Consider the following 22,738-nt stretch of genomic DNA (forward strand, 5'->3'; position numbering starts at 1 on the left):
AATTTCTTCGCTGGTTATGGGTCTGTTCAAGCTTTCTATTTCCTCCTGATTGAGTTTTGGAAGAGGTATGGGTGTTTAGGAATTTGTCCATTTCTTCCAGGTTGTCCAATTTGTTGGCATATAATTTTTCATAGTATTCCCTGACAATTGTTTGTATCTCTGAGGGATTGGTTGTAATAATTCCATTTTCATTCATGATTTTATCTATTTGGGTCGTCTCCCTTTTCTTTTTGAGAAGCCTGGCTAGAGGTTTGTCAATTTTGTTTATTTTTTCAAAAAAACCAACTCTTGGTTTCGTTGATCTGCTCTACAGTGTTTTAGATTCTATATTGTTTATTTCTGCTCTGATCTTTATTATTGCTCTCTTCTGCTGGGTTTAGGGTGTCTTTGCTGTTCTGCTTCTATTTCCTTTAGGTGTGCTGTTAGATTTTGTATTTGGGATTTTTCTTGTTTCTTGAGATAGGCCTGGATTGCAATGTATTTTCCTCTCAGGACTGCCTTCGCTGCGTCCCAAAGCGTTTGGATTGTTGTATTTTCATTTTCGTTTGTTTCCATATATTTTTTAATTTCTTCTCTAATTGCCTGGTTGACCCACTCATTCGTTAGTAGGGTGTTCTTTAACCTCCATGCTTTTGGAGGTTTTCCAGACTTTTTCCTGTGTGGATTTCAAGCTTCATAGCATTGTGGTCTGAAAGTATGCATGTATAATTTCAATTCTTGTAAACTTATGAAGGGCTGTTTTGTGACCCAGTATATGATCTATCTTGGAGAATGTTCCATGTGCACTCGAGAAGAAAGTAGATTCTGTTGCTTTGGGATGCAGAGTTCTAAATATATCTGTCAAGTCCATCTGATCCAGTGTCTCATTCAGGGCCCTTGTTCTTTATTGACCGTGTGTCTAGATGATCTATCCATTTCTGTAGTGGGGTGTTAAAGTCCCCTGCAATTACCACATTCTTATCAATAAGGTTGCTTATGTTTATGAGTATTGTTTTATATATTTGGGGGCTCCGGTATTCGGTGCATAGACATTTATAATTGTTAGCTCTTCCTGATGGATAGACCCTGTGATTATTATATAATGCCCTTCTTCATCTCTTGTTACAGCTTTTAATTTAAAGTCTAGTTTGTCTAGACTTTATAAGTATGGCTACTCCAGCTTTCTTTTGGCTTCCAGTAGCATGATAAATAGTTCTCCATCCCCTCACTCTCAATCTAAAGGTGTCCTCAGCTCTAAAATGAGTCTCTTGTAGACAGCAAATAGATGGGTCTGTTTTTTTATCCATTCTGATACCCTGTGTCTTTTGGTTGGCGCATTTAATCCATTTACATTCAGTGTTATTATAGAAAGATAACGGGTTTAGAGTCATTGTGATGTCTGTATGTGTTATGCTTGTAGCGATGTCTCTGGTACTTTGTCTCACAGGATCCCCTTAGGATCTCTTGTAGGCCTGGTTAGTGGTGACAATTCCTTCAGTTTTTGTTTGTTTGGGAAGACCTTTATCTCTCCTTCTATTCTAAATGACAGACTTGCTGGATAAAGGATTCTCGGCTGCATATTTTTTCTGTCTAGCACACTGAAAATCTCGTGCCAATTCTTTCTGGCCTGCCAAGTTTCAAAAGAGAGATCAGTCCACGAGTCTTATAGGTCTCCCTTTATATGTGAGGGCACGTTTACCCCCTTGCTGCTTCAGAAGTTTCTCTTTATCCTTGTATTTTGCCAGTTTCACTATGATATGTCGTGCAGAAGATCGATTCAAGTTACGTCTGAAGGGAGTTTCTCTGTGCTCTTGGATTCAATGCCTTTTTCCTTCCCCAGTTCAGGGAAGTTCTCAGCTATAATTTCTTCAAGTAACCCCTTCAGCACCTTTCCCTCTCTCTTCCTCCTCTGGGATACCAATTATGCGTATATTATTTCTTTTAGTGTATCACTTAGGTTCTCTAATTTTCCCCTCATACTCCTGGATTTTTTTATCTCTCTTTCTCTCAGCTTCCTCTTTTTCATAACGTTATCTTCTAGTTCACCTATTCTCTCCTCTTCCTCTTCAATCCGAGCTGTCGTCGTTTCCATTTTGTTTGCATTTCGTTTAAACGCTTTTCAGCTCCTCATGACTGTTCCTTAGTCCCTTGATCTCTGCAGCAAGAGATTCTCTGCTGTCCTCTATACTGTTTTCAAGCCCAGCAATTAATTTTATGACTATTATTCTAAATTCACTTTCTGTTATATTATTAAATCCTTTTTGATCAGTTCATTAGCTGTTGTTATTTCTGGAGATTCTTCTGAGGGGAATTCTTCCGTTTGGTCATTTTGGGTAGTCCCTGGAGTGGTGAGGACCTGCAGGGCACTTCCCTTGTGCTGTGGTGTATAACTGGAGTTGGTGGGCGGGGCCGCAGTCCGACCTGATGTCTGCCCCCAGCCCACCTCTGGGGCCACAGTCAGACTGGTGTGTGCCTTCTCTTCCCCTCTCCTAGGGGAGGGATTCACTGTGGGATGGCGTGGCCCGTCTGGGCTACTTGCACACTGCCAGGTTTGTGATGCTGGGGATCTGGCGTATTAGCTGGGGTGGGTAGGCAAGGTGCACAGGGGCAGGAGGGGCAGGCTTAGCTCGCTTCTCCTTAGGTGATCCACTTCAGCAGGGGCCCTTTGCAGCGGCAGGGAGTCAGATCCGCTGCCGGAGGTTTGGCTCCGCAGAAGCACAGAGTTGGGTGTTTGCGAGGAGCGAGCAAGTTCCCTGGCAGGAACTGGTTCCCTTTGGGATTTTCGCTGGGGGATGGGCGGGGGAGATGGCGCTGGTGAGCGCCTTTGTTCCCCACCAAACTGAGCTCTGTCGTCCGGGGGCTCAGCAACTCTCCCTCCCTTTGTCCTCCAGCCTTCCCGCTTTCCCAGCAGAGCTGTTAACTTATGACCTCCCAGACGCTAAGTCGCGCTTGCTGTCGGAACACAGTCCGTCAGGCCCCTCCGCTTTTGCCAGCCAGACTCGAGGGCTCTGCTTGGCCGGTGAGCCGCCCCTCCGCCCCGGCTCCCTCCCGCCAGTCCGTGGAGCGCGCACCGCCTCGCCGCCCTTCCTACCCTCTTCCGTGGGCTTCTCCTCTGCACTTGGCTCTGGAGACTCCGTTCTGCTAATCCTCTGATGGTTTTCTGGGTTATTTAGGGAGGTGTAGGTGGAATCTAAGTGATCAGCAGGACGCGCGGTGAGCCCAGCGTCCTCCTATGCCGCCATCTTCCTTCCTTCAGTTACTTCACTTTTAATCATTCATTCAACCAACAGTTACTGAGGAACTACCATGTCAAATAGGCTTAGGCAACAGTTATGCAAAGAAAAATAGTAAATAATTCTGTTCTCAAGGAGCTCACAATGGTAAACAGAAGATAGACATATACACCAATGTTTGCAAAGCTGGGTGACACAAATCACGATAGGAGAAAATTATGAAGTTCTTAGTGGGTCATCTAATCCAGACTGGGGAGCTCAGGGCAGGCTTCTAGGAGGAAAAGAGTCTGAGGTGAGGTCTTAAGGATGAGTAGGAGACAACCAGTTCAAGCAGGAATGAGGTGAGAGTGGGAGTGCAAAAGAAGGAAAGAGTGCAATGTTAATGGCCTTAAAAAGAGGACCATTCCACATTCAGCCATTCTACTTGACCCACCATGAAAAAGTGTCATGATAATATAAATGCCATTAATTCGCTTTTAAAGCCAAACTGCAGATAAAAGTATTGTTGATGGTTTCAGCATGGAATAATTAATAACAGTAAATGTCAACATTATTTAAGCATATAAAGAAAATTATTACATCTAACCTAATTCCACTCCTTGGTACTTACACAAGACAAATGAATCATATTTCCAACAGAAACCAGAATAAATATATTATTAGCAACTTTATTCATATTAGCTCAAACTGGAAACAACTCCAATGCCTATTAACAGTGAAACAGATAAGCAAATTATGTATATTTATACAATGTAATAATAATCAGTGATAAAAAGAAATCAACATTCAACAACATGGATGAATCTCAGACATTATACTGAGAGAAAAAGCCAGACATACACATAAAGGACAAGACTGAGATTACATTTATGTGAAATTCTAGAAAGAAATCTACTCTGTGATAAAAAGATCAGATAAGTTTTTGCCTCTTGCAGGGGCAAGACACTGACTAGGAAGGAGCACAGGGGAAATTTATGGAGTGTTGAAAGTAATAGAGATGAGGGTCACACATGTGTATGCACTATTACAACTCATTGAATTGTGGTTTTCCTTTCTTGAGGGGTTGGCAGCAGGGTGGGAGGACCCTGTGCTTGCCTCATCCCACAAATGTGACTAGATGGCTATCAAATCATCTTAAGTGCCCCAGAGGTCAACCTGGAGACTGGCAGAACAGGCTCCACAGCTGAAGGTTGAGAGGAGGTCACATTGAGGAAGGTGGGAATTGTGGAGATGTGGTTTGAGAGAGAGACAGATAGTGGCCCCTATGGTGGGGAAGGGACAGAGGTCACAGAGTGGGGCGAGGGATGGGCTGGTACGTGGTAGAGTGAATGGGGAAGACGGGTCCCTATAGCAATTGGCTTGGAAAGCAAGAGGGGCCAATGAGTTCTTGCAACTAGCAGGGCTTAAAGCCTGGAGTTTTTGAGGACAGCAGGCTTGGCTGGGATAGAGCCTGGAGGGCATTGTGCCAGTCTTGGAGAGAAGGCAGGGCAAAGAGTCCACAGACAATGCAGCATGGAAACAGCAATCAGAAGAGCACCTAGAGCACACAGTGGGAGGTTGTTTGCTCATCTCAGAGCGTGTCCCAGAGAGGCAACATTCATGGAAATACCCCTTTGGGGGGTTCCCCTTTGGGAACAAAGGAACTGGAAGGCTACATTTCCCTTGCCTGCCCCTAGCATAAGCAGAGGACCACCTGTGGCAACCAGCTCAGCCCTGACATTGGCTACCTAATTTGCCTGCACCAACCACCTTCCCCCACAACTCCAATAAAACTGCCTTTCCCAGTCACACTTGCCTCAGTCCAAGCATGGCGGGGGCCCACCCCCAGAAGACTAGTACAAACCCTGCCAATACCACATCTCCCGACCCAGGAGTTTTGCAGGGCCTCAGATCCAGCAGCAGTGGCCACGGGTCTCATTCCACAAGCAGACCAGAGCACACCTAGTAAAAATGCACCACATTCAGGCCACTGACCAAACACTGCCCACAACAGGCAAAAAGAGCCTCTGATGATGGCTGGTCTGAAAGATAAAGTGGCAGGATGAAACCACAGAGCACACACAACACACACTGGAAATACTCCCTGAAGTGCCAGGGCCTTGGGAACAGGGAACCCTATAGGAGCTCTTATTCATATGGTCATTACCTTCAAGAAGAGGAGATGTAGCTAACTTTACTAACACACAGAAATGGGCACAAGTACTTAGACAAAATGAGAAGACATAGGAATTTGCCTCCCAAAAAAGAATAGGACAAGGCCACAGACAGAGATCTAAGCAAAACAGTAACATCGCTGATGGAATATTTAAAGCATTGATCATAAGCAGAACCTGAGTGGCTCAGTTGGTTGAGTGTCCAACTTTGGCCCAGGTCATGATCTCACAGTAAGTCCAAGCCCTGCATCAGGCTCTCTGCTGTCAGCTCAGAGCCTGGGGTCTGCTTTGGATTCTGTGTTTCTCTCTCTCTCTCTCTCTCTCTCTCTCTGCCCCTCCCCCATTTATGATCTCTCTTTCTCTCAAAAATAAATAAATAACATTTTTTAAAAAATAAAGCATAGGGGCGCCTGGGTGGCGCAGCCGGTTAAGCGTCCGACTTCAGCCAGGTCACGATCTCGCGGTCCGTGAGTTCGAGCCCCGCGTCAGGCTCTGGGCTGATGGCTCAGAGCCTGGAGCCTGTTTCCGATTCTGTGTCTCCCTCTCTCTCTGCCCCTCCCCCGTTCATGCTCTGTCTCTCGCTGTCCCAAAAATAAATAAACGTTGAAAAAAAAAAATTAAAAAAAAAAAAAAAAAAATAAAGCATTGATCATAAGGATACTCACCAGACTTGATAAAAGAGTGGAAGACATCAGCAAGACTCTTAACACAGAAATAAAATAGAATGAATCAGAGATGAAGAGTGCAATAAATGTAATTAGAGGCCCTTTTGATGCAATGAACAGCAGGCTGAAAGAAGCAGAGGAACGATTTATTAACCTAAAAGACAAGAGTAATGTAAAGTAATCAAGATGAACAAAAGAGACAAAAAAGAATTATGCAAATGAGAATAGACTTAGGGAACTCAGTGACTCCATCAAATGTAATAACATTCATATTATAGGATCCCGGAAAAGAAGAAAAGGGAACCGAAAATTTACTTGAAGAAATAATAGCTGAAAACTTCCCTAAACTGGGTAAGGAAACAGATAACCAGATCCAGTAGGCATAGAGAACCCCCCAAAAAATCAGCAAAAGCAGATCCACACCAAGACATATTATAATTAAAATGGCAAAATCTAGTGATAAAAAAACTTTAAAGCAACAAGACAAAGGAAGACAGTTACATACATGGAAAACCCCATAAGGATCTCAGGGAATTTTTCAGTGGACACTTTGCAAGCCAGAAGAAGTGTCATGATATATTCAAAGTACTGAATGGGGAAAATCTGCAGCCAGAATATTCTATCCAGCAAGAATATCATTCAGAGTAGAAGGAGATAAAGAGTTTTCCGGACAAACAAAACTAAAGAGATTCAAGACCACTAAACCAGTACTATGAGAAATATTAAGGGGATTCTTTGAGTGGAAAGACCAAAAGTGACAATATAAATGTAGGAAATACAAAGCCAGTAAAATTGAGTGATTTTATAAAATATCAGTCAAGAAACTCACAAAATAAAGGGATGTAACATATGAACCCATATACCTAAAACATGGGGAGGAGAGGAGTAAAGAATGGATTCAAACTTAAGCAACCATCAACCTAATAAAGACTGTTATATGCAGAAGATGTTATATACAAACCTAATGGTAATCACAAATAAAAAACCACTAATAAAATGAAAAAAAAAAGAGAAAGAAGTTCAAATATATTACTAAGGAAAACCAGCAAGCCATGAAAGAGAGAAAGACAAGAAAATAGAGAAAATCTTCAGAGACAACCATAAAACAGGTAATAAAATGGCAATAAATACGTAGCTATCAATAATTACTTTGAATATAAATGGACTAAATACTCCTCCAATCAAAATATATACAGTGACAGAATGGGTTAAAAAACAAGACACATCTATATGCTGCTTACAAGAGACTCATTTTAGACCTGAAGACACCTGCAGATTGAAAGTGAGAGCATGAAAAAACACTTATACAAATGGATGTCAAAAGAAAGCCAGAACAGCAATAGTTATCTTGGGCAAAATAGACTTTAAAACACAAACTGTAACAAGAAACAAAGAAGAACACTATATAATAATAATAAAGGGGGCAATCCAACAAGAAGATATAACAATTGTAAATATTTATGCACCCAACATGTAAGCACCCAAATACATAAAACACTTAATAAGAAACATAAAGGAACTAATCAATAATAATACAATAATAGTAGGGGACTATAACACACCACAACCATCAATGAACAGAGATAATCCAAACGGAAAAACAACAAGGAAACAGTGCCTTTGAATGGCACACTGGACCATATGGGTTTAACAGATATATTCAGAACATTCCATCCTAAGAAAACAGCAGAATATACATTCTTTTCAAGTGCACATGGGGCATTCTCCAGAATAGATCACATACTAGGTCACAAAAGAAGCCTCAACAAATTAAGGAAGATCTAAGTCATGCATCTTTCTGACCAACAACACTGTGAAACTACAGAAGTCAACCACAAGAAAGAATCTGGAAAGATCACAAATACACGGAGGTTAAAAACATGCTAATAAACAATGAATGAATCAGCCAGGAAATAAAAGAAGAAATAAAAAAAGTACATGGAAACAAATGAAAATGAAAGTACAATGGTCTAAACTCTTTGGGATACAGCAACAGCAGTTCTGCAAGGGAAGTTTGAGCAATACAGGCCTAACTCAAGAAGCAAAAGAAAAAAAAATCAAATAAACAGCCTAACTTGAAGGAACTAGAAAAAGAACAGTAAATGAGCCCAAAGTCAGCAGAAGGAAGGAAATACTAAAGATTAGAGCAGAAATAAAAGATAAAGAAACTAAAAAAACAATAGAACAGATCAATGAAACCAGGAGCTGGTTCTTTGAAAAGATCAATAAAACTGATAAAACCTCTACCCAGAGTTATCAAGAAAAAAAAGAGAAATGAACAAAATCAGAAAGGAGAAATAACCAATACCACAGAAATACAAACAAGAGAATATTATTAAAAACTATATTGAAACAAATTGCACAACCTAGGAGAAATGAATAAATTCTTAGAAACATTATAACCTACCAAGACTGAAAAAGGAAGAAATAGAAAATTTGAACAGATTGATTACCAGCAAAAAAATTGAATCAGAAATCAAAAAACTTCAGGACCAGGTGGCTTCACAGGGGAATTCCATAAAACATTTAAAAAAGAGTTAATAATTATACTTCTCAAACTATTGCAAAAAAAAAAATAGAAAAGAAAGGAAAACATTCAAATTCATTCCATGATACCAGCATTACCCTGATACCAAAACAAGATAAAGATACCACCAAAAAAAAAAAAAAAATCTACAGGACAATCTCTGGTGAATACAAATACAAACATCCTCAACAAAATACTAGCAAACCAAATCTGACAATACATTAAAAAAATCATTCACATCAAGTGGAATGTATTCCTGGGTTGAAAGGGTGGTTCAGTATTCACAAATCAATCAATGTGATACATTACATCAATAAGAGAAAAAGACGGGGCACTGAGGTGGTTCAGCTGGTTGTTTCAGACTCTTGATTTAAACTCAGGTCATGATCCCAGAGTTGTGGGATCGAGCCCTGTATTGGGCTCTGCACTGAGCATGGATCCTGCTTAAGATTTCTCTCCCTCCATCCCTCTCTCCCACTGATGTGCTCTCTCTCTCTCTCTTTCTTTCTCTCAAAAATAATAATAATAAGACAAAGGATAAGAACCACACAATCATTTCAATAGACACAGAAAAGGATTTGACAAAGTACAACACCCATTCATGATAAAAAATCCTCAACAAAGTTAATTTAGAGGGAATATACCTCAACTTAGTAAAGGCCATATATGAAAAACTCACAATGAATATCATCCTTAAAGGGATAAAACTGAGAACTTTTCCCCTAAGGTCAGGAATAACACCAGGATGTCCACTCTCACCACTGTTATTCAACATAGTACTGGAAATCCTAGCCACAGCCACCAGACAATAAAAAGAAATAAAAACCTTCCAAATGGGCAAGGAAGAAATAACACTTTCACCATTTGTAGATAACATGATACTTTATTAGAAAACTTGAAATATTCCCCTAAAAAACTGCTAGAACTGATAAATAAATTCAGTAAAGTCACAGGATACAAAATCAGTGTGCAGAAATCTGTTGCATTTCTATACACCAATAATGAAGCAGCAGAAAGAAAAATTAAGAAAATAATCCCATTTACAATTGCACCCAAAACAATAAGATATCTAGGAATAAGCCTAAGCAAAGAAGTAAAAGACCTATACTCTGAAAACTATAAAACACTGATGAAAGAAATTGAAGAGACCACAAAGAAATCAAAAGACACCCAGGCTCAGGGATTGGAAGAACAAATATTGATAAAATGTCTATAAAACTCAACCAAATCTACACATTTAATGCAATCCCTATCAAAAGATCAATAGCATTTTTCACAGGACTAGAACAATCTTAAAATTTTTATGGAACCACAGAACACCTTGAATAGCCAAAGCAGCCTTGAAAAAGAAAACCAAAGCTGGAGTCATCACAATTCTGGATGTCAAGTTGTATTACAAAGCTGTAGTGATCAAAATAGTATGGTACTGATACCAAAAAGACATGTAGATGAATAGAATAGAATAGAATAGAATAGAATAGAATAGAATAGAAAAGAAAACAGAAACCCACAACTATGTGGTCAATTAATCTTTGACAAAGCAGGAAAGAATATATCCAATAGGGAAAAAAAGACAGTCTCTTCAACAAGTGGTGTTGAGAAAATTGGACAGCAACATGCAAAAGAAAGAAACTGGACGATTTTTTTTTACAGTATACCTAAAATAAACTCAAAAGGGATGAAAGAACTAAATGTGAGACCTGAAACCATAAAAATTCTAGAAGAGAACACAGGTGGTAACTTCTCTGACATAGGCCATAGGAATTTTTTTCTAGATAGGTCCTGAGGCAAGGAAAACAAAAGCAAAAACAAACTATTGGCACTACATCAAAATAAGAAGTTCTTGCACAGTGAAGGAAACAATCAACAGAACTAAAAGACAACTAATGGAATGGGAGAAGATATTTGCAAATGACATATCGAATAAAGGGTTAGTATCCAAAATAAAGAACTTCTAAAACTCAACACCCAAAAACCAAATAATTCAATTTAAAAATGGATGGAAGGCATGAACAAACAGTTCTCCAAAATGACATCAAGATGGCCAACAGACTCATGAAAAGATGCTCATCATCACTACCATCAGGGAAATGCAAATCAAAACTACAAGTGATACCTCACACCTGTCAGAATGGCTAAAATCAATAATACAAGAAAAAACAGGTGTTGACAAGGATATGGAGAAAAAGGAATTCTTGTACACTGTTGGTGGGAATGAAAACTGCTGCAGCCACTGTGGAAAACAGTACGGACGTTCCTCAAAAAGTTAAAAATAGAACTAGCTAAGGTCCAGCAATCACACTACTGGGTATTTATTCAAAGAATACAAAAAAACACTAATTCATAGGGATACAGGCCCCTGATGTTTATAGCAGCATTATTTGCAACAGCCAGGATGTGGAGGCAGACCAATTATCCATCGATTGATTAATGGATAAAGAAGAGGTGGTATACACACACACACACACACACACACACACACACACACACACACACGATGGAATATTATTCAGCCATAACAATGAATGAAATCTTGCCAGTTGCAACAACGTGGAAAGAGAGAGTATAATGTTAAATAAAATAAGTCAGTCAGAGAAAGACAAATACCATATGATTTCACTCATATGTGGAATTTTAGAAACAAAACAAACGACTAAATGGGGGAAAAGAGAATGCGAGAGAGAAACCAAGAAATAGACTCTTTAACTATAGAAAACAACTTATGGTTGCCAGAGGAGAGGTGGAGGCGGGGGGAAGAAAGGCTGAATAGGTAATGCGGATGAAGGAGTGCACTTGTGATGAGCGCCAGGTGATGTATAGAATTGTTGAATCACTATATTATACACCTGAAATCCTATAAGACTGTATGTTAACTAAGTGGAATTAAAATAAAAACTTTTTTTAAAAGAATGAAAAACAAAAAAACTCATTGAATTGCACATGCAAGTTTTGGGGCTTTCACTCTGTATTTTTTATCAAAAAAAATGAAAACAACCATAAGCTTTAATCATTAGGTTTTCCTTTTTTGGCAGTATAAGTTAGTCATTCTGAGGCTACCTCCTATGTTCTAGGTTTGAGCAGAATTCTAGCATTTTGGAAATAATGGGAGCCAGGTTTCTCACTGTAGAGGAATTGGTAGCAAATACAGAAAGAAAGAAACTAAAACTGTGCTGTCCAATATGATGGGTATTAGCCACATGTGGCTTTTGAACCCTAAAATATGGCTAGCCCAAACTGAGGATGTGCTGTCAACGTCAAGTACACAGTAGATTAGGAATCCAGTACAAAATATGTAAAAAATCTAATTAATAATTTTTTATGTTGATTATATGTCAAAATCATAAAATTTTTAGATATATTGAGTTAAATAATATATTACTAAAATCAATTTCTGTTGTTTCTTTTTACTTTTATAACATGGCAACCAGAAAATTTATAGTTATCTATGTGGTTCGTATTTGTATTGACTGGACAGTGCTGAAATATAATGTAACTTATGGTGCTGGACTGGAATTGGAGCTATCATTCCAATATGTGAAATCAGAGTCCTATCTATCTATCTATCTATCTATCTATCTATCTATCTATCTATCTTTTTTTCTCTGAAAGGGCCTGGAAACAATGACATACCAGGAGCAATGAACATAACTAGGTCCCCAAATCTTGGTACCATTCTCCATTAAAAGGAAATATAGTTGATTACAGAAATGGCTGATTTCAGGGCTGGGGCAGAGAAAGTACAGGAGTGTGGAACATCTTATTTCAAAAGAAAGTAAAGGATTGCTATAAAAATGATGGAGTATATCAAAATGACACAAAAGAATCACTGGTGCTTCCACTCACCAAATCTACGATAATTTGGGCATCAATATAAATGATGATAGTAATGGATCGTAACCTATTGAATAAGAAACCATGAGTCCGTAATCATTATAAATACATACATACATACATACATACATACATACATACTTCCTTATAGTGGAATGCCAACTAATAAATATAGAAAAAAGTGACGGAGGTAGAAAATTATCAATGAAATTTATCATTGGATAAAACCAATGGGTAAAAGTTTGATGAGAAACAGCATTATTTACCTAGTTTCAAAGTATCTCCCCATATGTCAATTACAGAGGAAAAGATTTTTTTAGAAGAGTAATTTAAAAACTTTGCAGTTGAAAAAAATTATCACAATAAACCCAAACTAATTATGTAATCTTGCTGTCTTGGTGTTTGTAAATATCCTTGAGAGGATTCAACCTCCCCTTCCTACTCCCAATTTGATGAAGGAAAATTAACCTCATCTAAGTTTGGTTTTTGAATCACCATTAGAGTCATCTGAATTTTTTTTATGAAATCTCTCTAAGACATAGGGGCAGAAAGTCTTCACATCAGAGGTGCATGGCAGTAGTGGGTACAATTAAAAATGTCATTGACAAAGCTAATTAGCAAATTTGGTCAGGAAGCAAATGAGAAAGAATAATACAGGAAACTACACAATTATTTTTCATAGTTATTATTGTCATAGTTTATAATGATGTAATTTTAAGTAGTGTCAAAATCTTTTGTAAACCTTTCACTGACACTTCCTAAAAATACTTCATGTGATTTTAAAAACCATAATACATCATGAAGGTAAAAATTTTTTTCTGAGAATAGGACAAATATAGGAAATTACCTATAAAATTAGATATTCTATTCTTAAGTAAACTCAACAATAGCAAAGTATACTTTATGGCCCAACTTGTTTTAATCAACTTCCATATTAAAGTAGCAATAATGCACACACACTGGAGTCAGAACAGTTTAAATCAATTAACAAGGAGTCAGTAACTGTATGGTATCAGGCCAAAAATTTAAAATTCAATTATATGCCAATTGCTGTACAATTTAAATCAAGAGGATCAAATGATTTATTCACTGATTTTTTTCTGTTTGCTTCATTGTTTTAAGATAACCACTTTTCAAAAGATTTGAGTTGTTTACAAAGAAGGCATATGGAATATGTTATTCAAAATGGAGTATAAAAACTTTCCGTGATACATCCACAGCAGGTTTGAATGTGAAAAGGAAGTTGCCTGCTTTCCAGAGTTTTCTGAAAAAGCAAAAGAATTTTCATGGAATTACAAACCAGAAATCTAGCAGTTGACTCCAAGAGAGCTTAAAAAGGCAAAAGGAAGCTTCTTAATGAAAGGGTTAAGTGCTATCATAAGGATTGTAGGTAGGAGTACAGGAATAAAATTTGAATAAATTAGATGGAAAGAAAAACTGGCAGAGACTGGGAATCTTTGTACTTCAAATTAATATTTGTCATTAGGATCAAAAGAATCCCAGATCCTTCACTGTCCAAAACCTCTTGGCCTTCAGTAAAACACTTCCTGAGGACTGTGAAGTAATATATTTCATAGATTCCCTAATCTCTAGAAGACCGGGAAATAAGTCATCCTGATCTTTTGGTAAACATGGCATCATCTGCCACAAAAACATAATCATCAGATTTATTTGATTATGAAAGCTTTCAGAGCTGCAAATAATTTACTGTGTTCTTTACAGTGTATTTGCTGCATTAAAAATACAGTGTATTTGCTGCTGTATTAAAAAGGCAATACTACATTGTGTGCGAGTGTGGCAGAGGGGAGGTGAATGTTTGCATACACTGGTCCTACTCTTTAGTTTCTTTTTTCCTTTCTGAAGGTGTCCAAACGTCTGTCTGAGTCATTTACCAATGGAACAAGTGAATGGACACCGGTATATAGAAAATATGTGTGGAAGGAGCAAGATTGGCTATAGAAATTACAGCATAAAAGCCTTTTTAGAAAAATCAACTGAAGGTATCTACAGTGACTACTTTTAAAATATGACTATCTTTTTAAAAATTTTAACACAGTTTAAAACATTATAAGAGAAAAAGAAAATTCAGACCAAGGGACCAGGAGATAACATAAACATGCAAACTCTGAGCATTGTTAGAGTTGCCATGATAGTTTCAAATCTGTATTGAACTTCCAGGCAGCCAGGATGCTGAGCACACTATAGTTGTAGAGCTTTGTTATTGGAATAAGGAAATATCCTAGTTTCTCAGAAAAGAAAAGACTTTCCTTGATTTAAAATTCGAAAAATATTGGGGTGCCCGGGTAGCTCAGTTGGTGAAGCATCTGACTTTTGATTTCGACTCAGGTCATGATCTCAAGGTTCATGAGATTGAGCTCTGAGTCCCGTGTCAGGCTCTGTACTGTCAGCACAGAGCCTGCTTGGAATTCTCTCTCTTCCTTTCTGCCCCTCCCCTGCTCATGCTTGCTCTGTTTCTCTCTCCAAATAATAAACGTTTTTAAAACTTCAAAAAATATTTCTCATGTGAAGAAAAGAATAATAAATGCTATAATATAGTATATAGTATCTTCAACTGGATTTCTGTTGCTAATATCAAATGACTGTCTGTGGCATATGATAGTAAAGTACTGTTCAGTGAAGGCAGTCCTAGGAGGGTTAAGGAAAGTCCACTAAGCATACGGCCTTCTGGAACACCACTGTTCTCTGGAGAACACATTATGCTCCTTAAGGTACATCTCAATATGTTTTTCCACTTAATTATATCACTCTAGTCAATGGGATCAATCGCCACAAAATTCATTACCTAGTTTGTTGTATGAACACAGAAACAAAGGCTCTGAAAGTTGGAGGGATTTTAGAGATCTCTCGGTCCAATAATAAATTAGAGCAGCTGATGTCATAAAAGGCATCTCTGATAATCAGTATAGGAACTTGGCTGGCACACCATGATGGACAGTTGGATCACTCTCTCACAAGTCCATCTGTTCCACTGTTGAAGACAACTCTTTTTTACATTATGTTGAAAACTTCTGGACTGTAATTTCTACCATCTTTTAAAGTCTGTCCTCCAGATCAATGGAGCAACCCTTCAAATATCAGGAGACACTTTTGATATACCACTTCTGCCTTACCTTCCCTAATCCTCAATTTATGCTATTCGCCTATTCAAAATGATGATGATAATAATATTACTTAAAAGTCCTATAACACTTAATTTTTTTATTTTTTTCAAGTTTGTTCATTTATTTTTGAGAGACAGAAAGCACAAATGGGGGAGGGGAAGAGAGAGAGGGAGAGAAAGGGAATCCCAAGCAGGCTCTGCACTAGCGGGTTCCATACCTTCAGTGTGGAGCCTGATGTGGGGCTTGAACACATGAACTGTGAGATCATGACCTGAGTTAAAGTTGGGCACTGAACAGTAGGTGCACCAAAATCCTGTAACGCTTTAAACTTTTTCCACTGCTTTATATACATGATCTAATTTTACCATTATAATATATCTCTGAATGCTGTATAATAGGCAGTTGACACATGAGAAAACAAGACTGCCCAAGATCTTACCACTGGTTTATGGCAGAATATAGACTAGAAGCTTGATCTCTTCACTTTTTCCTATCTCTATATTCCAACGAGCATTTATATACTACACTGAACACTCACTAACCACAATAAGTATTTAGGACAAAAATTTTTGAAGTTCTTTTATTAATATTAAAAAAATAATTAGGAAGATACATTTATGGTAATTAATCCTCGTAAAGATACAAATTTTCCAAGTGGCAAGAGTTTTATATGGGTGTTCGGAACTTCAAGAAGATGTATTATGAGTTTCTCTTCTATTTCCGGCTAAAATTTTTGACCAACTATAGGTTTGAGTTCAAGTTCAGGTTTGAATTCAGGTTACATTTTCTGATTATTTCAACTGTACAATGATATACTAATATAAACCCTCTGGTTTGCCAAAAAAGTAGAACTCTTACAGTAATTTTTAAAATGTGTGACAATTCTAGATTTTTATATTTCAGTCAGCTCAGCTACTGTTTTCCTGCTGGTTTTCCTATATTCATCTTCATCACTCATATTTGTTGACTTCCTGTGCATCTCTGGTTCCTCAGCAAGCAATTTTTCCTTAAACAGCAACAATAAAAAAAACACTGCATACATAAAACTTCACCTCTTGGGATAAAATCCTTAAGGCCTTAGAACTGAATAGAAGGCACTCAATTTAAATACATGGAGGCAGCAGTCATTAATGGTATATAATTAAAGTGTCAGCTTTAAAATGTACCTCCAAAGGCATTTCAACAAAGTCTGATCTAAAGAACTCTCACTGTGCTAAGAAGGTGCTCTACTGAACCCAAGTACATTGAAATATCAAGTGGTGAGAGCTATCCATGATGGACAGCCTGCCCTTCATCTGTTGTATATGGAAGTATGTACCACTGACAGAACTCTGAGTGCAATCTAACATTATTGGGATAGCACAGAAGCAGAACTAAAGAGGAGAGGCTCTCAACCTCTGCAGGAACTGGGGTGGAAGCCTTTTGATGATGTGATGAGCTAGGATTCATGGCAGGTTGGACTACTGGAAATATTAGCCTGACCACACAGTCTGTTTGAGTAGAATGCTTTGTCCTTTAGCTTCTTTTTCCTTCCTGAATGTCAATTTGAGCCATTTACCCAAGGGACAAACTAATGGACATAGTTATACAGAAAATGAAAACTAATTATTATGCCTTCAGGCTACAAAATTGTCACAATGAGAGAGGAGCAGGCTGGGAAGCCATGTATGAAATTTAGACCAGCCAGCCTTTCCTTGAAGTGTCAACCCAGCCACCTGCCAGGCCCAATTCCAACTGTTTGGTCTTGGAGGTAATGACCAGTTGTTGAGCGCCAGCAATTCAAGTTACCATGGTACCGAAGTACAATGTGTGGCTCCTTCATCATGCATCTTACTAGGATTCTTTATAAAAAATACCATTCCTTCCTCCTCAATTTTTGGTGTGTTTTTTTTCTAGTAGCAACAGAATCATTGGCAAGAAGCAGGCTCTCAGTGAAACAGTATACATTTTTTTTAATTTTAAAAAAAATATTTATTTTTGAGAGAGAGAGAGAGGGAGAGTGAGTGAGTGAGAGATGGGCAAAGAGAGACACAGAATCCAAAGCAGGCTCCAGGCTCTGAGCCATCAGCACAGAGCCTGACATGGGGCTCAAACACACAAACTGCGAGATCATGACCTGAGCTGAAGTCAAACACTTAACCAACTGAGCCACCCAAGCACCCCTCAAGTGAAACAGTCTACTTTTAACCTATGTTCTCCAACCTGTAAGGAGGAGGCAATGCCTGTCTTCTAATATTTTCTTGTATTAAGAGAGACCTCAGCTGGTATAACACTCCTGGCCTCTTCACTCCTTTATCACTCTGGCTCCGGGAATGAGGAGCAAATTATTTGATTGGTACATTTGAGAAGAGAATAAGCACGGCTTGCAGAGCTCAACCGTTGCCATGCTCTCCTTCCTTGAGGAATGGCTACAGGAATGCATATATTCATGTCTTCTCTTCCATGCTGGAAGTTTTACAAGGGGAGACCCCCACAGGAGGAAATGTGTCCATCTGGCCTGGGTTGATGGATAAGGCTGCATATTTCTGAGCTGCAGTATTAGGAAATCCACAGTTGCTGCACTCCTAAGCCATATTATCCCTTCCAGCCTTAATCAGTAATAAGTATGGTATTCTGATCTCCATCTGTCCTATTCCTTGTCTATCTTTTAAGTGGCCTGCAACTCAGAACTACTTTTTAGCCGCGTTGACCTTGGAAAGTTATTTTACTATAGTCATCGTTATCTACTCATATTTGTCAAGTTTTTGAGCATCTTCTGGGGCCTCTTTTGGATGTTATCATTATTTCTTAACCCGGCAGGACTGCGAATGTAAAGTGCCTAGCACAGAGCTTTGCATTCAATTAAAGTTTACCTTCCCTTGCTATTATTTTAATTTAGCCAGCACTACATTTTCTTAATTCCTTCTTCCCTTTAACTTCCCTCAATAAGTTATCTTCTATCTCTCCTCAGTCTTCAACACTTTCTTATTAAGCCTGTCTCTAGACATTGCCCCAATTCCACCTAAATTTTGTTCTTAAAATGTGGTCCCAGGACCAGCAGCATCAGCATCTTCTGGAAATTTGTTGGAAATGGAAACTTCCAGGCCCCATCTCAGATTTACTGAATCAGAAACTCGGGCTGGAGCCCAAAAATTTGCACTCTAACAAGCTGTCCATGTGGTTCTGATGCTCATTTAAGTTTAAGAACCAGAAGCCTAGAGGCACCTGGGTGGCTCAGTCGGTTAAGTGTCCAACTTCAGCTCAGGTCATGGTCTCACAGTTTGTGGTTTCAAGCCCCATGTCAGGCTCTGTCCTGACAGCCCAGAGCCTGGAGTCTGCTTCAGATTCTGTGTGTGTGTCTCTCTCTCTGTCCCTCCCCCATTCACACTCTGTCTCTCAAAAATAAATAAACATTAAAAAAAAACTAAAAAAACACAAACAAACCAGAAGCTTAAATCATACTGTTGCTGTTCAGTTCCATGGCTAATCTCTTTTCTTTTTGTGCATTAGTCTCTTTCGTGATTGCCATTTTGTTTGTAATCCTTATCAAATGTTTCACACCTGAAAGCCCCATCAACATCCAAAAAGGAAAACAAAGTTTAACTATTTTTCCCTGAAATCATTTAAGATCTACAAAGTCTCTTTCATACATATTTTTTATTCACTCCTAATTATTATATCTGATTTATTAAAAATTTGGGCAACTCAGTATGTTTTAATTTAGTTTACTAGATGTTCATTTTCACAGCCACTGTATAACATAAACTACTCACAAGTCTGTAAATCTTTGCTCTGTGTTTTGTTTTTAATGAGTAAACACAAAATCTCCTATCACAGGAAACTACAGGTAGCACTGAAAAAAAAAAAAAAATTGGTTTTCACAGTGCTGGTTTCCCAACAACTTGAAAAGCATCAAGCAATTCAATTATCCTAAAATTGCCATCCAATTTGTTTCTCTGTGGGAGAGCTAGTATTCTTATGTCATGAAGACCAGAAATTTATCAGCTTTTTGGAATATGTGAATCTTTTTCTTCCTAATTTTGCTAAATCCCTGAAAGAATATTTAGGGGCAGCAAGGATGGGAGGGGAAAGGTTGGTTGGGGCCAGGGGGAAAAGGAGGAGGTGAAATGGGAACTCACAAAAAGGTGTTTTTCATTTCAAATGACCCCAAAATATCATTATTTAATTTGTTAAATATACTTTGAAATTACCCTTTAGTAAACTTAATCTAATGCTTAGGTCCTTCAAATAATTGATTGGTTCAGGTATTTATTAACTTCCCTCCCACCAGTCCTCAAAAGTTTATGCAAATTAATTTTCAATCAACAAAATTTGTAGACATCCATGATTTTATAATAAATTAGTATTAATGTGTAACATTTTGAAGAAATGTCATTCTTTCTCATGCCATTCAGTATGAGGCATTTTGTGGGGAAGCTAGTTATTCATTTAAATTGTAATGAAGAGCATTGAGTATTTATTAGTTTGTGGGAGTCTTGTTCTCAAGGGAGTATTTCACAGCTATTATTCATTCAATCTCAGTTTCCCTGGAAGGGAGGGAAGGGGAGCCCAGTGAGCCAAAGTCAATGAGTTGAGTCATTGTTCAGCCCCATTCCAAAGGACTACTCTGTTTCAACCTCAGGTTCAAGTTAAGATTCTCTTAAGGACTTTCTTTGTGACCTAGTCTTATTGGCAACATCTCAGACATCACTTGTCTGGTCTCTGACCACCCTTCTGGGAGGGCCCTAAGATGCACAAGATGGAACAAGAAATATTCATAAGGAACAAGGGCTTTCCTGGGTAAAGTAGACATTCCTAGAATTCCATCTTCATATTTCATCTGAGATCCCCACAGTACCCACATGGCCAGATGTTCTATCTTATTTTCAACACTCCAAGATCTTAAATTTGGTGGTAGTAATGATAGGTGTCCTCCTTTCTGACTTTATCTTCATGATTGCTGTCTTTTGTACCACCTTTGTCTTATACAAAGGGCACTTTGGTCTTATTTGTCTCAAGTCTTTTTTTCTAATCCTAGCTGATCAAGTTCCTTCTGGTTTCCCATGATCTACCAGTCTGGACTGCAGAACAAGCTATTTCAACACCGTCTTCTTGAACACTCATTCCACCCCTTAACTTTTCTTGAGTCTTCCACATTAATAGCAGCTCCTGATCATCTCAACTTTCTTTCCCCTCTCTATACCTAAGCTGCCAAACTTTGGGGAAAGATTATGAAACCATATCAAACAGTTTTTTCTCAGCAGTTCTTTCAGACCCTCCAGTGGACTTTATATAGCTTCATGCAAGACAGTTATTGGTTTATCCTCCTGAAAAGTCCCATCATAATCCCAGCTCCCTGATTCTATGTAGGTGACCTTGCCACTTGTCATTACATCCTTTTCTGCCTCCTCCTTCAAATTTTCTTTGTGCTTCCACTCTTTTCTTTCTTCCTTATTGCTTCATAGGGAGTTTGGCTCTTTCTATATTCAACTCAGTCATCAGTTCAGCCTTTCCTCCATTCCTTTTCCTGGCATTTGCTCAGTTCCGTCCTTGTCTCTGTCTCCTCTTTTCATCTCTCTCCTAGATGCTTTTGTTAGGCCTACAAACACTCTGCAGTACTTTCCTATGAATAACAATGAACAAGCAAGCAAACAAAAGTCAACTTCCCTTGGTTTTACAACCCCTTCAGATTGTTATCTTCTTGGTTTCCTTTCCAAGGTAAATCTGTTTGCTCCTGGACCTCCTGAAAACTGGTTAATGCCACATTGTTTAATAAAAATTGCTTTCTTAGAGACCACCATGATCTCTAATCACCATATCCAATGAATTGATTTATTATTCAGTTTACCTTATCCTCTGACATGTCTGCTCTTACCAACTCATCTTGAACTCACTCCATAGCTTGGCTTCCAGAAGACATACCATGCACTATTTGTGCCTTCCTTGCTTCCTTCAAGGATTCCAATTCCTTCCTCTCCCAACTCATCAAAAATTATCTTCTCTAGACCTCTTTAATGTCTTCCTTGACTTCATCAACTTCCACCTTTCAAACTACTGCTTCTTGTGGATCATTCCAAAATCTAAATCCAACGGCCACTGGACATTTCTACCTTGGATATTCTGGAGAAAGGCTTGGCAAAACGATTTCTATAAAGGATAGAGAGTATATATATCAGCCTCCACAGGCCATATGCTCTCTTTTATGACAACTAAACTGTTGTTGGTGCGTCTGAAAGCAGCCACAACACATAAATGATTATGTTTCAATAAAACTTTATGGACACTGATATTTGAATTTCATATATTTTTAATGTGTTATAAAATATTACTCTTCTTTGGATTAAAAAAAATTAAAAATGGAAAAGTCATTCTTAGCTCTTAAAAAGACAGGCAGCATGCTGGATTTGGCCCTCTGACTGTACTTTGCTGACCCCTCTTTTAGAGGCATTACCATAGTCACATGCTCCTCAGCCTTATACTACTCTTTCCCATTGTTGACAGTATTTCCTCTTTAAAAATGTCTTTATTTTTATTTTAAACTAAAGGGCTTTATGCTGCGTAATATCTGCAAGTACAGACTTCCTTTAGAGTGGGCTTGGGGAAAACAAGTATGGATACAGTATTCTTATTTCAGAAATGAAGTTGAGACCCAGCTTGGATTGTCATAGAGTTAAGTAGTACTAAAGCCACCATTAGAACTCAGTTCTCCAGACTTTTTGGACCAAGCCTCTACATACCTTGTCACACAGCAGTCAATTGCCTAGAATGTATGGTTTATATCTTCCAATACAGAAATAGAAAATTTATCAAGGTTCTTTTCAGATCTACAATCCGTATTATACTGCATCCCGTCACCCTCCCCCCACCACTCCATAAAACGTGTTCTTTTTTTTTGTCAGTCTGATGGCTCATTATGATGTTTCTACCCAGCTTGGTCAGACAGCCAGGAACTGATGGAAGAGGGGCAATGATATTTACTAAAGCAAAGTTCTGCAGATGTCAGTGTAAGGCTGAAGTAGAAATCTTCATAAATGTAATGAAGATCTACATAACAACTATCATAATTTTGGTACTGGCAGAGTGTTAAAGCTGAGTATTGTATTTGAAAAAAAAAGCAAGATGCATTTGCTATTAGAGAGAATGGATGATGTTCCTATAGCTCATGCCTATTTTATCCACTTGAATATTATTTTCTCAGAACTCAGGGTTCTGAGTTTTACTAAGAGTACTGTAATACTCACTGAGTTTT

The sequence above is a fragment of the Lynx canadensis genome, chromosome B4, assembly GCF_007474595.2.
Source record: "Lynx canadensis isolate LIC74 chromosome B4, mLynCan4.pri.v2, whole genome shotgun sequence".
NCBI lineage: Eukaryota > Metazoa > Chordata > Mammalia > Carnivora > Felidae > Lynx > Lynx canadensis.